We start from the raw sequence: 11,377 nt of genomic DNA, 5'->3' as shown, positions 1-11,377 counted from the left end.
ACAGGGATTATCATAGTCCTAAACACACAGTAAGTACTCCAAAGCTGTGAGCTCTTCTTGTGTTATTATTGTTAGGTGCTGTAACCTCAGAAATTAGATACCAGCTGTGAAAACATTTTATATGTGTGCCTGAAGATGTGCGGATATGGCCAGCAAGGCTAATTTCCTGAAGTTTTCATTTGGCTTTGTTGAGAGCTCGCAACCCAATTTGTAAGTCCCATTGTCAACAACATTTCTGAGTTTCCATAACGTCTCACTATGCCTAGAGCTGCCTGTGTAATGCTGCAAATCGAGATTTTATTCCCAAGTATTGCTCATCTCAGATACTTGAACTTCAAGTCTAATTTGTTGAGTTAGCCTCGACTAGGTTCCTTTAACGTCTCCTGTTAATTTTGCTGGCTCTGTTGCCTCCCTTACTCTAGACCTGTTTGCATAAGGCAGCAAAATTCCAAACAGGATATGTATGTTTCTCTGTGGAAGGTGGAGGATAGGAAAAGAAAGAAAAAGAGAAATGATTTGTGTTTTCATGGGTTTTTTTTTTGGTGATACTGGTGGGGTTTGAACTCAGGGCTTACACCTTGAGCCACTCCACCAGTCCCCTTTTTTTGTGGTCAGTTTTTTTGAGATAGCGTCTAGCAAACTATTTGTCCCACCTGGCTTCAAAACACCATCCTCCTGATCTCTGCCTCCTGAGTAGGATTACAGGCATAAGCCACCAGCACTTGGCAGAAATGATGTTTAAACTGATGTCAAATTAAAACCGAGAGAGGGAAAAGAGGAATGGCATAAGGGGACCTCTAGTATTTACTGAACATCTACTATTTCTAGACATAGCTCTAAGCACTTATTTGTGTATTATTTAATTTTTCATGTTTTTTGTTGTTGAGATGGGGTCTATGAGACCAGGCTGGTCTCCAATTCATGGGCACAAGTGAGTTTCCTGTCTTAGCCTCCCAAATAGCTAGATGTGTGCCACCATACCCAACTTTTTTTATTTTTCTTTTTTTGTGGTCCTGAGACTTGAATTTAAGGCCTATACCTTGAGCCATTCTGCCAACCCTTTTTTTGTGAAGGGTTTTTTTGAGATAGGGTCTTGCAAAAATATTTGCCCTGGCTGGCTTCAATCCTGGATTCTCTCTGCATCCTGAGTAGCTAGGATTACAGGCATGAGCCACTGGCACCCGGATCCAACTTTTTTTTTTTTTAATAAACTATCTTTCTATGCTTTTTAAAATTTTTGACCCACAAAAATAAATAAATAAATAAGGGGGTGGGGGCAGGGGAGAAATGACCCAAGCCTTGTATGCACATATGAATAATAAAACAATAAAAAAAAAGAAAGTAATCAGAATGGAAAATGAAAGATTACCCTATTTTCTAAAAGGTTCTTGAATTAATATTTTAAGAGCTATTAGTTCTAAGTGGAAGTCTTGTCTATAATATTTAATGTAAATAAACTACATTGCAACAACAAAAAATAAATAAATAAATATTTGATCCATAGTTAAAGTGGGCTTGGTGGTACACACCTGCATTCCCAGCACTTGGGAAGCTAAGGCAGGAGGACTGTTTGAGGCCAGCCTGAGCCTCAAAGACCATGCCTCAAAAAGAAAGAAAGAAAAGAAAGAAAGAAAGAAGGAAGGAGGGTGGGCGGGAAGGAGGGAGGGAGGAAGGAAGGAAGAAAGAAAAAAGAAAGGAAGAAAGAAAAGAAAGAAAGGACCTGGAAGAGAGGATGGTGGGGAGGAGAGGAAGGGGGTGGGGGGTAAGGAGGAGAAATGGCCCAAACAATGTATGCACATATGAATAAATTTAAAAAAAGAAAAAATAATAAATAAAAAAAAGAGAGAAAGGGAGAAAATGTTAAGATAAAATTTTGAATATATTTTCATCCAAAAATGTGAGTTGCTGAAAAAAAAATCTAAAAATTAAAGTTATTTTTCATAGTTTTCTTTTTTGGTGGTTACTAAAGTTTGAATTCAGGACCTCATGATGGCAGGGAAGGCATTCTACTACTTGAAACACACTCTAGCCCATTTTTAAAAAGTGATGTCTTTCAGGTGCACGGGGTGGTCCATGCTTTTGTAATCCCAGCATTCAGGAGACTAATGCAGGAAGGAGGATAGGAGTCCAAGGCCAGTCTTGGCTACACAGGGAGACCCTATCTCCAAAAAAAAAAAGGAAAAATGATCCATCAAAACTTCAGAAGTAAAGAGCAAAATGAAGTTGTAGTTAGTCACTATCAAATTTTTAGTCAAAGTTATTTAAATAAAGCCAAACATTTAATTGGGTTTTTAGAACATGTAATAGTCTTCTTAAATTCACAAAACTGTCTAAGCCTTTGCATTCAGTATTCTGTATTTGCCAGTGAACGAATCCATGTCATGCTTCCCATATGTAAAGTTCAGGTCTCTATACATATAAAGTTAAAGGTAAAATGAATCAATCTCACAAAATGTTCTGTCTCTCCATGCAACATTAGCTAGTGCTATGCTAATTTATGTGGATCTTCAGAACCATGAATTGGAGCACAAAGAAAAGCAAGGAAGGGCTGCTTGACACTCTGGGAAACAATTCTTTGTTATGTAAGAATCTCTTGCATTCATGCTAAGAAGGAGGATTTGACAAGTTAATTAATTTGTCTTTTCTCTTACCTAAGCACTTCTGCCACTCAAATCCTTTCTGCACTACAAAGCCGAGCCTCTCTCACTGAGAACTGCAGCATTCCAGCGTGGGTGCCTTTGTTTTGAGGATCTAGGGCAAGAGCTGTGAGGAGTGTGTCTGCCTGGGGTTTGAAGTCTATTAGGCAGAAAGGTGAATGTCTAGGTTTACAGGCTTGCCCTGTCTAGAATGCTTGCCAAGTGAAAGGCACCCCTGCAACCCATCTTCTCTTGAATGTTCTTGACATGAGGAGTTCTTTAAACTGTGTGTCCATGGAGGCTCCTCTTGCCTGAGCTTAAGGAAGATGCTGTATTAAAAACTAAAATATATTGGCTAAAAGCATTGCTCAAGTGGTAGAGCACCTGCCTAGCAAGCTGGAGATCCTGTAACCCTAGGTACTCAGGAAGCAGAGACCAGGAGGATTGCACTTCAAAGTCAGCCTGGAAAAATAGTTTTTGAGACACTATCTCAAAAATACCCAACACAAAAAAGGGCTGAGTTCAAGCGATAGAGTGCTTACCTAACAAGCATGAGGCCCTGAGTTCAAACTCCAGTACTGCCAAAATAAATACAGAAAGCAGGGCTGGGAGTGCAGCTCAGAGCTAGGGCACTTGTCTTAGACTGAAACCCTAGGATCCATTCCCAGCACCACAAGATAAATTAATAAATCACAAGGCTAAGGGAGCAAAATTTCCCCATTTCTTTACAACAGCAGAGTTTAGCCAAATATACTTAACCTTATTTATATTAAATGTGCAACCTTTTTCTAAGAATAACTAAAAAAAAATAAAATAGTACTAATGGTGTTTAGAACATGGCTAAGATTCATACTGGAAGTAACAATTGCTTAAATGCTCGAGTACTAGAATAGGGAATTTTTGTCTCTCTACCCTAAGATTCATTTTATTTTTTAAAAAATTTTTCCTTAGAAGGATAGGTTTTATTTAAGAGTTTATTGAAATGAATGTTCAAGGACTGGCTCAAGTGATAGATTGCTTGCCTAGCAAGCACAAGGCCCTAAATTCAAACCCTGGTACAACCAAACAAACAACTAACCAAACAACCAAAAAACCAACAAAACAAAACAGGTAAAAAATAAATAAATAAATAAATAACAACCCTAAGATTAATGTCCAATAATTACAGTCACTTTCTCTAATGAAAAGTGATCCAGGGAGCTCCATATGCCTCCCATGTTTTAGTTTGACATTCATGTCTAGCCACTATTTCTAAAAGTAGGGTGTCTGTGCCAGGGAGGATGTCTGTCATGGGCTGAGGAACATGTGGATATTTGGTCTGTGCCCTGGAGTGTGTTCCTTCAGAAGAGATTATTTCAGTTCATTGTGGGTGTCAGGATTATTGATGAATTATAGAAGTTGTATGGGCTTGTGAGGAAAGAATAAGTCAAAAAACAAAACAAAACAAAACAAAACAAAAAAACCTAGTAGATAGAGCCAGGTGCTGGTGTCTCATGCTAGTAATCCTAGCAACCCAGGAAGCAGAGGTGAAGAGGATCCCAGTTTGAAGCCAGCCTAGGCAAAAAGGTAAACGATCCTATCTGGATAAAGGTCACTGGAGGATGGATGAGGGGGTTCTCACAGCTTCCCAGTTTCCACAAAAAGTCTCAGGTCCTTGAGATCCACAAACACTGAAAAGCATTTCAGGTGGAGGAAAATATCAGCCTTTTAATAAAATCTTATTCATTTTTAAAAAATAAAAAGAAAGAAAGAAAAGCATTTCAAAGTGTCTCACAACAAGGAATCTCACAAAGTGAAAAGTTTTAGCAAGTATTTATTTTAGTATAACAGGATAAGTATAGTATATTTTAGTATATAACAGGATAAGGGGAGAGAAAGAGAGAGAGAAACATCTCCTGTTCCCCACAGGAAGTGGGAGCAAAGACTCAAGATAGTGGTCCCCAACTCCTAGTTTTATACTGGAGAGCTGAGGAAATACACTTGGTCAAATATAATGGGTCTAGGTCACTGAGATGTCTGACATGGAGGATCATCCTCCCAAATCACACCCTAAATCAGAGACAATAGGATGCTTTAGAACTTCCCTTTTCTAGACTTGATTATTTCTCTATCCATCCAAGGATCCTTGCAGCTCCTTAACATCTCAAAGAGGAAAGCAGAAGAAGGTAGCTAGCTCCTCTTTGTCTCTCTATTTCTGTAATATAGTATGTAAAAGATGGGAGAAGTCCAGCTGCTCTGGCTCTCCTTGTTCCAATGTCAGAGTCTGGCCCTTTAAATATTGATTAAAATATAATTTCCCTGTCTTCTCATCTGTCTATCTTGCCTCATATCCAACACAGAAAAAGAGCTGGTGGAATGGCTCAAGCAGTAGAGCACTTGTCTAGAAAACACAAGGCCCCCAGTACCATCAAAAACAAAAACAATACAAAACAAAACAAACTGGTAGAGGTCACAACTCACTTTTCTTAGATATTTCTGAGCAAGAAACAGTAGGTAAATAGGGGCCAGCCATACTGCCTGGTGGAAGGTGCCTACACCACACAGCAAATGCAAATGGCCCTAGGTGGGAAGGAACTTCCTGAATAAGATTGAAGTGTCTATACACTTCAATACTCCTTGGTTTGCAGTGGATTTGTGTTCCAGATAAACTCATTATAAGCAGAAAACCTTGTAAATTGAGAAATGCACTTCATACACCTAAGTTACTGAATACCATAGCTAAATCTAGATACCTTAAGCATGTTCAGAACACTTAGATTAGCCTACCAGTGGGCAAAAATCATCTAACACAAAGCCTATTTTACAATGAAGAGTTGAATAGTCTGTGCAAGTTATTCAATACTGCACTGAAAGTGAAAAGCAGAATGCCTTTTTGGGTACACTTACACACCTCAGGAAAGTAGAAAAATCACAAGTCAAACCACTGTAAACCAGGACCTATTTGCAGTGACTGGGGAGGAAGATGGGGCGTGGTGGGCCTTTTCAACTTCCTGTTATGTAACCTCATGTTATAGAGTTGAGATTATATTTTAAATATTAGGAAAAGAAAATAAATAAATATTAGGGAAAGAGATTTCAGGTTTTCAAGCAGAGTGTTGTGAGAGTCATGTTTGCAAATACAGTTCTATTTGTTTTTGGTGGGATTGGGGTTTGAACTCAGGACTTTGATCACCTCCAGTCCATTTTGCTCTGGTTATTTGGAGATGGGGTCTAGAGAACTGTTTGCCCAGGCTGGCCTTGAACCGAAGCTACTGGTAACTGGCCTGCATTTACAGTGTTGAAACTGTACTTTGGAGAAGAAATTATGGTAGAGCAAGGGTTAAAGCAGAGAGACTTAGGACTTCCTTTAACCGCAAACTGGGTCTTTTCCTGTCAGAATTATGGAGACTTACTCTTTGTCAAGAATAGCTGGGTACCAGTGGCTCACTCCTATAATCTTAGGTACTTGGGAGGCTGATATTTGGAGGACCGAAGTTGGAGGCCAGCGAGGGGAAAGGGACTATCTCCAAACAACCACAGCAATAAGGGGCTGAGAGTGTGGCTCAAGCTGTAAAGATCCTGCTTAGCAAGTGTGAAGCCCTGAGTTCAAACTCTACTACCACCTAAAAAAAAAAAGTAGGAGACAGACTGGTAAATTAACTTCTTCATGTTGTGTGTGTGGGGGGGGTAGGTTATGTATACAGAGTAAAAGAAAAAGAGGGGGCAGACCAATGAAGGGGAGAAATGATAATGACTTTTTTTTTTTTTTTACTTTTGGCAATTTGTGTGCCACCTCTTTTTATTCCTTTTATAATTCTTTTCAGTGGTTGTCAAGGCAATTGTCAACTGTCATGGTGCTGGAGGGCGTGTCAGTTAAAATGCAGATAAGATTATGATAAAGTTAGAAGTCAAGTCATCTTGTGTCCTTGTGGCAGACATCTTAGATCTAATAGGTTTTGGCTACCCAAAGAGGGACTTTTGGTTGACAGGGATCCTTAAAGATAAATGAGATTAGAGCAAGGCAGAAATTCAGGCAGGTCAAGCAGGCAGGACATGATTGGGACAGGGTAACAAGACCAGTTAGGAAAGTATTGCTTGTTGACTGGGCAAGAGGTGATATCTGCAGAGACAGAAGTGAACGGATTGTTTTTCAGGTTTGAAATGACCAGTAATATTGAAACTTACTTATGTGTTGGGAGCTGGAAACACAAAAATAAGTTTTTCTCAAGGGTGCCCAGGAAAAGGCAACTAATTTATTTTTTGTTTTTGGCACAGGGTCTCACTATGTAGCCCAGGCTGGTCTTGAACTCCAGATCCTCTTGCCTCAGCCTCCTTAGTGCTACGATTACAGGTGTGAACCACTGTGCTCAGCTGTAAATCTTTCTCTTCCATTTGCATGGTTTTTTGGGGGGAGGACTGAAGTTTGAACTCAGATTTCATGCTTGCAAAGCAGGTGCTCTACTGCTTAAGCCACACCTCCAGTCCATTTTGCTGTGGTTATTTTAGAGATGGGATCTTGCAGACTGTTTACCTGGCCTTGAACCATGATCCTCCTGCTCAGTCTCCCAAGTAGCTAGGATTACAGGTGCCCGGCCTATTTGCATTTTATATGCATTTGTTGAACAAACAGAACTGTGCCTATATTTGTTTTTAGCATAAACAGTCATTGTATTTGGGTTCATTCAACAGTATGTCATTATATTTATGTAAAGGCCATTTTTTTTTTTTTTGGTGGAACTGGAGTTTGAACTCAGGGCCTCACACTTGCTAGGCAGGTGTTCTACCACTTAAGCCACTCTACCAGCCTTTTGTGTGTGTGGTTTGTGTGTGTATTGGGTATTTCTGAGATAGGGTCTAGCAAATTTGAGCCTCCTGATCTCTGCCTCCAGAGTAGCCAGGATTACAGGAGTGAGCCATCATCACTCTGTAAGGTCATTCTTTGTACAATCTATAGAAGTGTGATACCACAAGTAACTTTCAGTGGAAGTAACTTCCAGTGATCACCCTCTAACAGGGCCACTCTTTGAGGGTTGTCCTTCGCTACTCCTCCCTTTGCCCATTTCCTCCCTAATCCTTTTTGTATGATTTAAGTTCCCTCCCTTATGCCTGCCATCTAAACTCTTAAGGAGAGGCCCTACCTAGGGTGCCAGCTGGCAGAGTGTCTCAAGTGGTAGAGCGCCTGCCTAGCAAAGGCAGGGCCTGAGTTTCAACCCTCAGTCCAGCTGGAAAAATAAATAACATAAAAAATAAATGGTTCTAAATAATCTTTCTTTAGACTTATGGAACCCAGACTATTTGAGGACCTTTGAAATGCCCCTCCTTAGTCTTTAGCATAAGTACAAAGCAAGTAAATTGCTGTGAGGTTTCACCTGCAGAAAAGGAACAAGTCTGTAAAAAGCACAACAGAAGCTGTATTCCCAGCTGCTTTGGAGGCTGAAACAGGAGGATCACTGAGCCACCTTGGGCAACAAATTTCAGATCAGGCTGGAAAACAAAAGAAAACATTCAAACGATACAGAAATGTCCCAGTAGAAGAAAAGCAGAAGTCTTCCTTAACCCAAGGAACTTGCCCAAAGTCGATTGTTCCAGAATGGGTTGTGTACATTTCTACATAAGTAAAAACGGACAGGAGCTAACCAGGAAGTCAAGATCTATTGGGATCTTCTGGAGAAGGAACACAGAGACACATGCCCTGGATGACAAAGACACCGCTTAGCACATAGCCATTCTTCTCTGTTCCTATTTTCATTCCCTATAAAAGCCCTTTGTGCTCCTTAACTCCTTAAAATGGAGATTTGAATTTGACCTCCTCCATCTTCTCAAGATTGATGACCTTTGAACAATCCTGATTCCTTCCAACCAACTCTCCTCTCCTGAATATTGACATTGGTCCAGCAGGCAGCCTAGACTTTCAATTCCTGTAAACCTGCTCTCTACCTTACCCAGATTCCAAGCTTTGTTATTTTCTGAATGTGGCTTCTTCACCTAAGTAAGTGGTGCATACTTTGTAAACTAAAACATGGCCTTTTATCTTCCTGGTATTCGCTTCTTAAAAGTGCTCTGTGCATAGGAAGTGCATGCTTACAACAGCCCGATTTATGAAGAGGCAACGAACCTGAATCCTTTGCCCTTGAAAATTCTCTGCTGCGTGCTCACAACACACTTTGAATAGAACTTGAAATTGTGGGCCTTCAGCCTAAGGCAATATGTCATCTGGATGCTCTGAGCAGGGAAATAATGAAAAATAATGTTCCGTAGATGTCACAAGCCATTCACCATTCAGACAGTGACGGTGTTCAGGGAGGATGAAAATGAGGCTGGCTACTTCTGCCTCAAAACATTCTGGAAATAGCCTGTCTCCTGAATTAGAGGGTGGCTTGGGAGGGGGAGGTGATAAGTGAGTTGATATTAAATCTGCGTTATCCCCCAACATTCTGTTATAAAAATTTTCAAACATATGGAAAAGTTGAAAGAATAATACAGTATGGGCTAGGGGCAATAGCTCATTGACTAGGGTTCAGTCCCCAAGACCACAAAAAACAACAAAAACAACATTCATAGCCTTTTTACTCACTTCATCACATCTGTGTTCATTTGCCCATTTGTCAATGCATGTACCTCAAAAAAAAAAAAAAGAGGACATAATTTGCTGGGCGCCAGTGGCTCACGCCAGTGCCAGTAATCCTAATTATTCAGGAGGCAGGGATCAGGAGGATCAAGATTTGAAGTCAGCCTGGACAAATAATTCAAGAGCAACCCTATCTAGAAAAAACCCATACCAAAAAAGGGCTAGTGAGTGGCTTAAGTTGTAGGCCCTGAGTTCAAGCCCCAGTACTGAAAGAAAAAAAAAAAATCTGATCTGAGAATCATAGCCACTGAGAATTTACTGCATTTTAATGAGAACATCAAGAAATCTGTAAAAACACTTCAGAAGAGGAGAGAGTGTAGCAGTGGTAAGTTGAAGAAGGAAATATGAAGTTAACTGTCCAAATGCAACCTGATAAGACTGTCATGTCAGAGCTTCAGATTGGGCTGAAATTGGGAGGACATTTCCTTTTGCTTTGTATAACATCACTATTTAGATCTACAAACCTTTCTGACATCCCCCCCGACCCTCCCCCCCCTTTTTTTTTGGTGGGACTGGGGTTTGAACTCAGGCCTTCATGCTTGCAAAGCTGGTGCTCTACCATTTGAGCCATGCCCCCAGTCCATTTTTGCTCTGGTTATTTTGGAGATGGGGTGGAGGGGTCCTCAGGAACTATTTGCCTGGGCTGTCCTTGAACCACAAGTATCCTGATCTCAGCTTCCCAAGTAGCTTGGATTACAGGTGTAAGCCACTTGCAACCAGCTTCCAATCCTTTTTACGTATCACAGAGAATATGAATGAAGGATAGAGGAAAATTAACTACAATAAATAAGATGGGAAGATAAATGTTTCCAAGGAAAGCACAACCCTTAAGGTGTCTCTGAGTAGGGCTGGAGCAGTTCTGTACAGCAAGGCAAACACTCTACTCCTATGTACTTTATGACCCATATTACATATGACACTTGCTTGGCAATAGTAGGGCTTTTGTTAAGGGTCCTGAGAAACTGCTGGACTTTTAAAACCTGCTTTAGAAAGGCCGACCCAACGGTGCACAATTTTCAATCAAAACTGAAACCTCGTTTTCCATAATACTAACCACCATCCTATTGTCAGCAGCAACGATGAAAAGAAGTTTTCAACGACAGATTAAAAACACTGAGCTTTTTGTTGTTAAGTTTGAAACCCAAATCAAAATTCATTCTCCTGGATGCTGCCTAATTTTTTTTCTTGGTTAACAGACATGATGGTGTTATCATGATGTTTTGAAAATGATTTAACATTATAGAAAAGAAAATAAAAAGATTTTAATCCTACCACCCAGAAAGGAACGCTGTTAACAAATTTGTTGTATTCAAACTTTTTCCCACGGCGCATAGTTTTGGGCAATGATTTTAATCCATCGTTGTTTTTAGCAAACAGCACTTTCAAACAAAAATTACAGAAAATCTTAAGAATCTTTTCTCTTTTGACAGATTTGATCCAGAAATTGCTATTGGAAGAAAGCACTGTTAATTTTAAAGAAAAGTTTGGCACAAAGTATTTACAAAGAGAAACAGAAAACAGCACGCCTTCATTTTGGGTGAATTAGCAACAAAGAAAAGGATTAGCACGGACGGGTACTTTAAAAAAATTATTTTTTCTCTGGCTCCCGCTAGGGTGGAGGAAGGTTGCCTCCGACTGGAGAGGGTGGGGCCGAGTGGAAGGACAAACGGCTGGGAGGGCCTCCCTCCCCCAGCTCGGGATCGCGGGCCGGCAAGGGGAGGGACCAAGGGGGGCGGCCAGCAGGTGCCTCGGGCCCCCTTCCCCACCCTCCTCGCCACTGTCACCCACTCCCCGAGGCCGGCCTCGCCCCCTGGCGGGCGCGCGCTGGCTGCAGGGCGCCGGGGTGGGGGCCTCGGGAGCGGCACACACCCTGCGAGCTGGCACCGGGCGGCCCGCGCCCCGAGGAGCATGTCCGAGGCCAGGGCGCGCAGCGGAGCCCCGGGGAGGAGAGCCGGGGGAGGGCGTGTGCAGTGGCGGCCGCGGAGCCGCTAGTCCCCTCCCTCCCTCCCTCTCTCTCCCTCGGCGGGGAGCAGCTGCAGCCACCGCCGCCACCGTCAGCGCGCGGGCCGGGCCGGGGCGAGCGGGGCGCGCGGCGCAGCGCGGGGCGGGCGGGCGGGCGGGCGCGCGGGGCGGG

The sequence above is a fragment of the Castor canadensis genome, chromosome 10 (assembly GCF_047511655.1).
Source record: "Castor canadensis chromosome 10, mCasCan1.hap1v2, whole genome shotgun sequence".
NCBI lineage: Eukaryota > Metazoa > Chordata > Mammalia > Rodentia > Castoridae > Castor > Castor canadensis.
Note: the sequence above shows the minus strand (reverse complement) of the source record.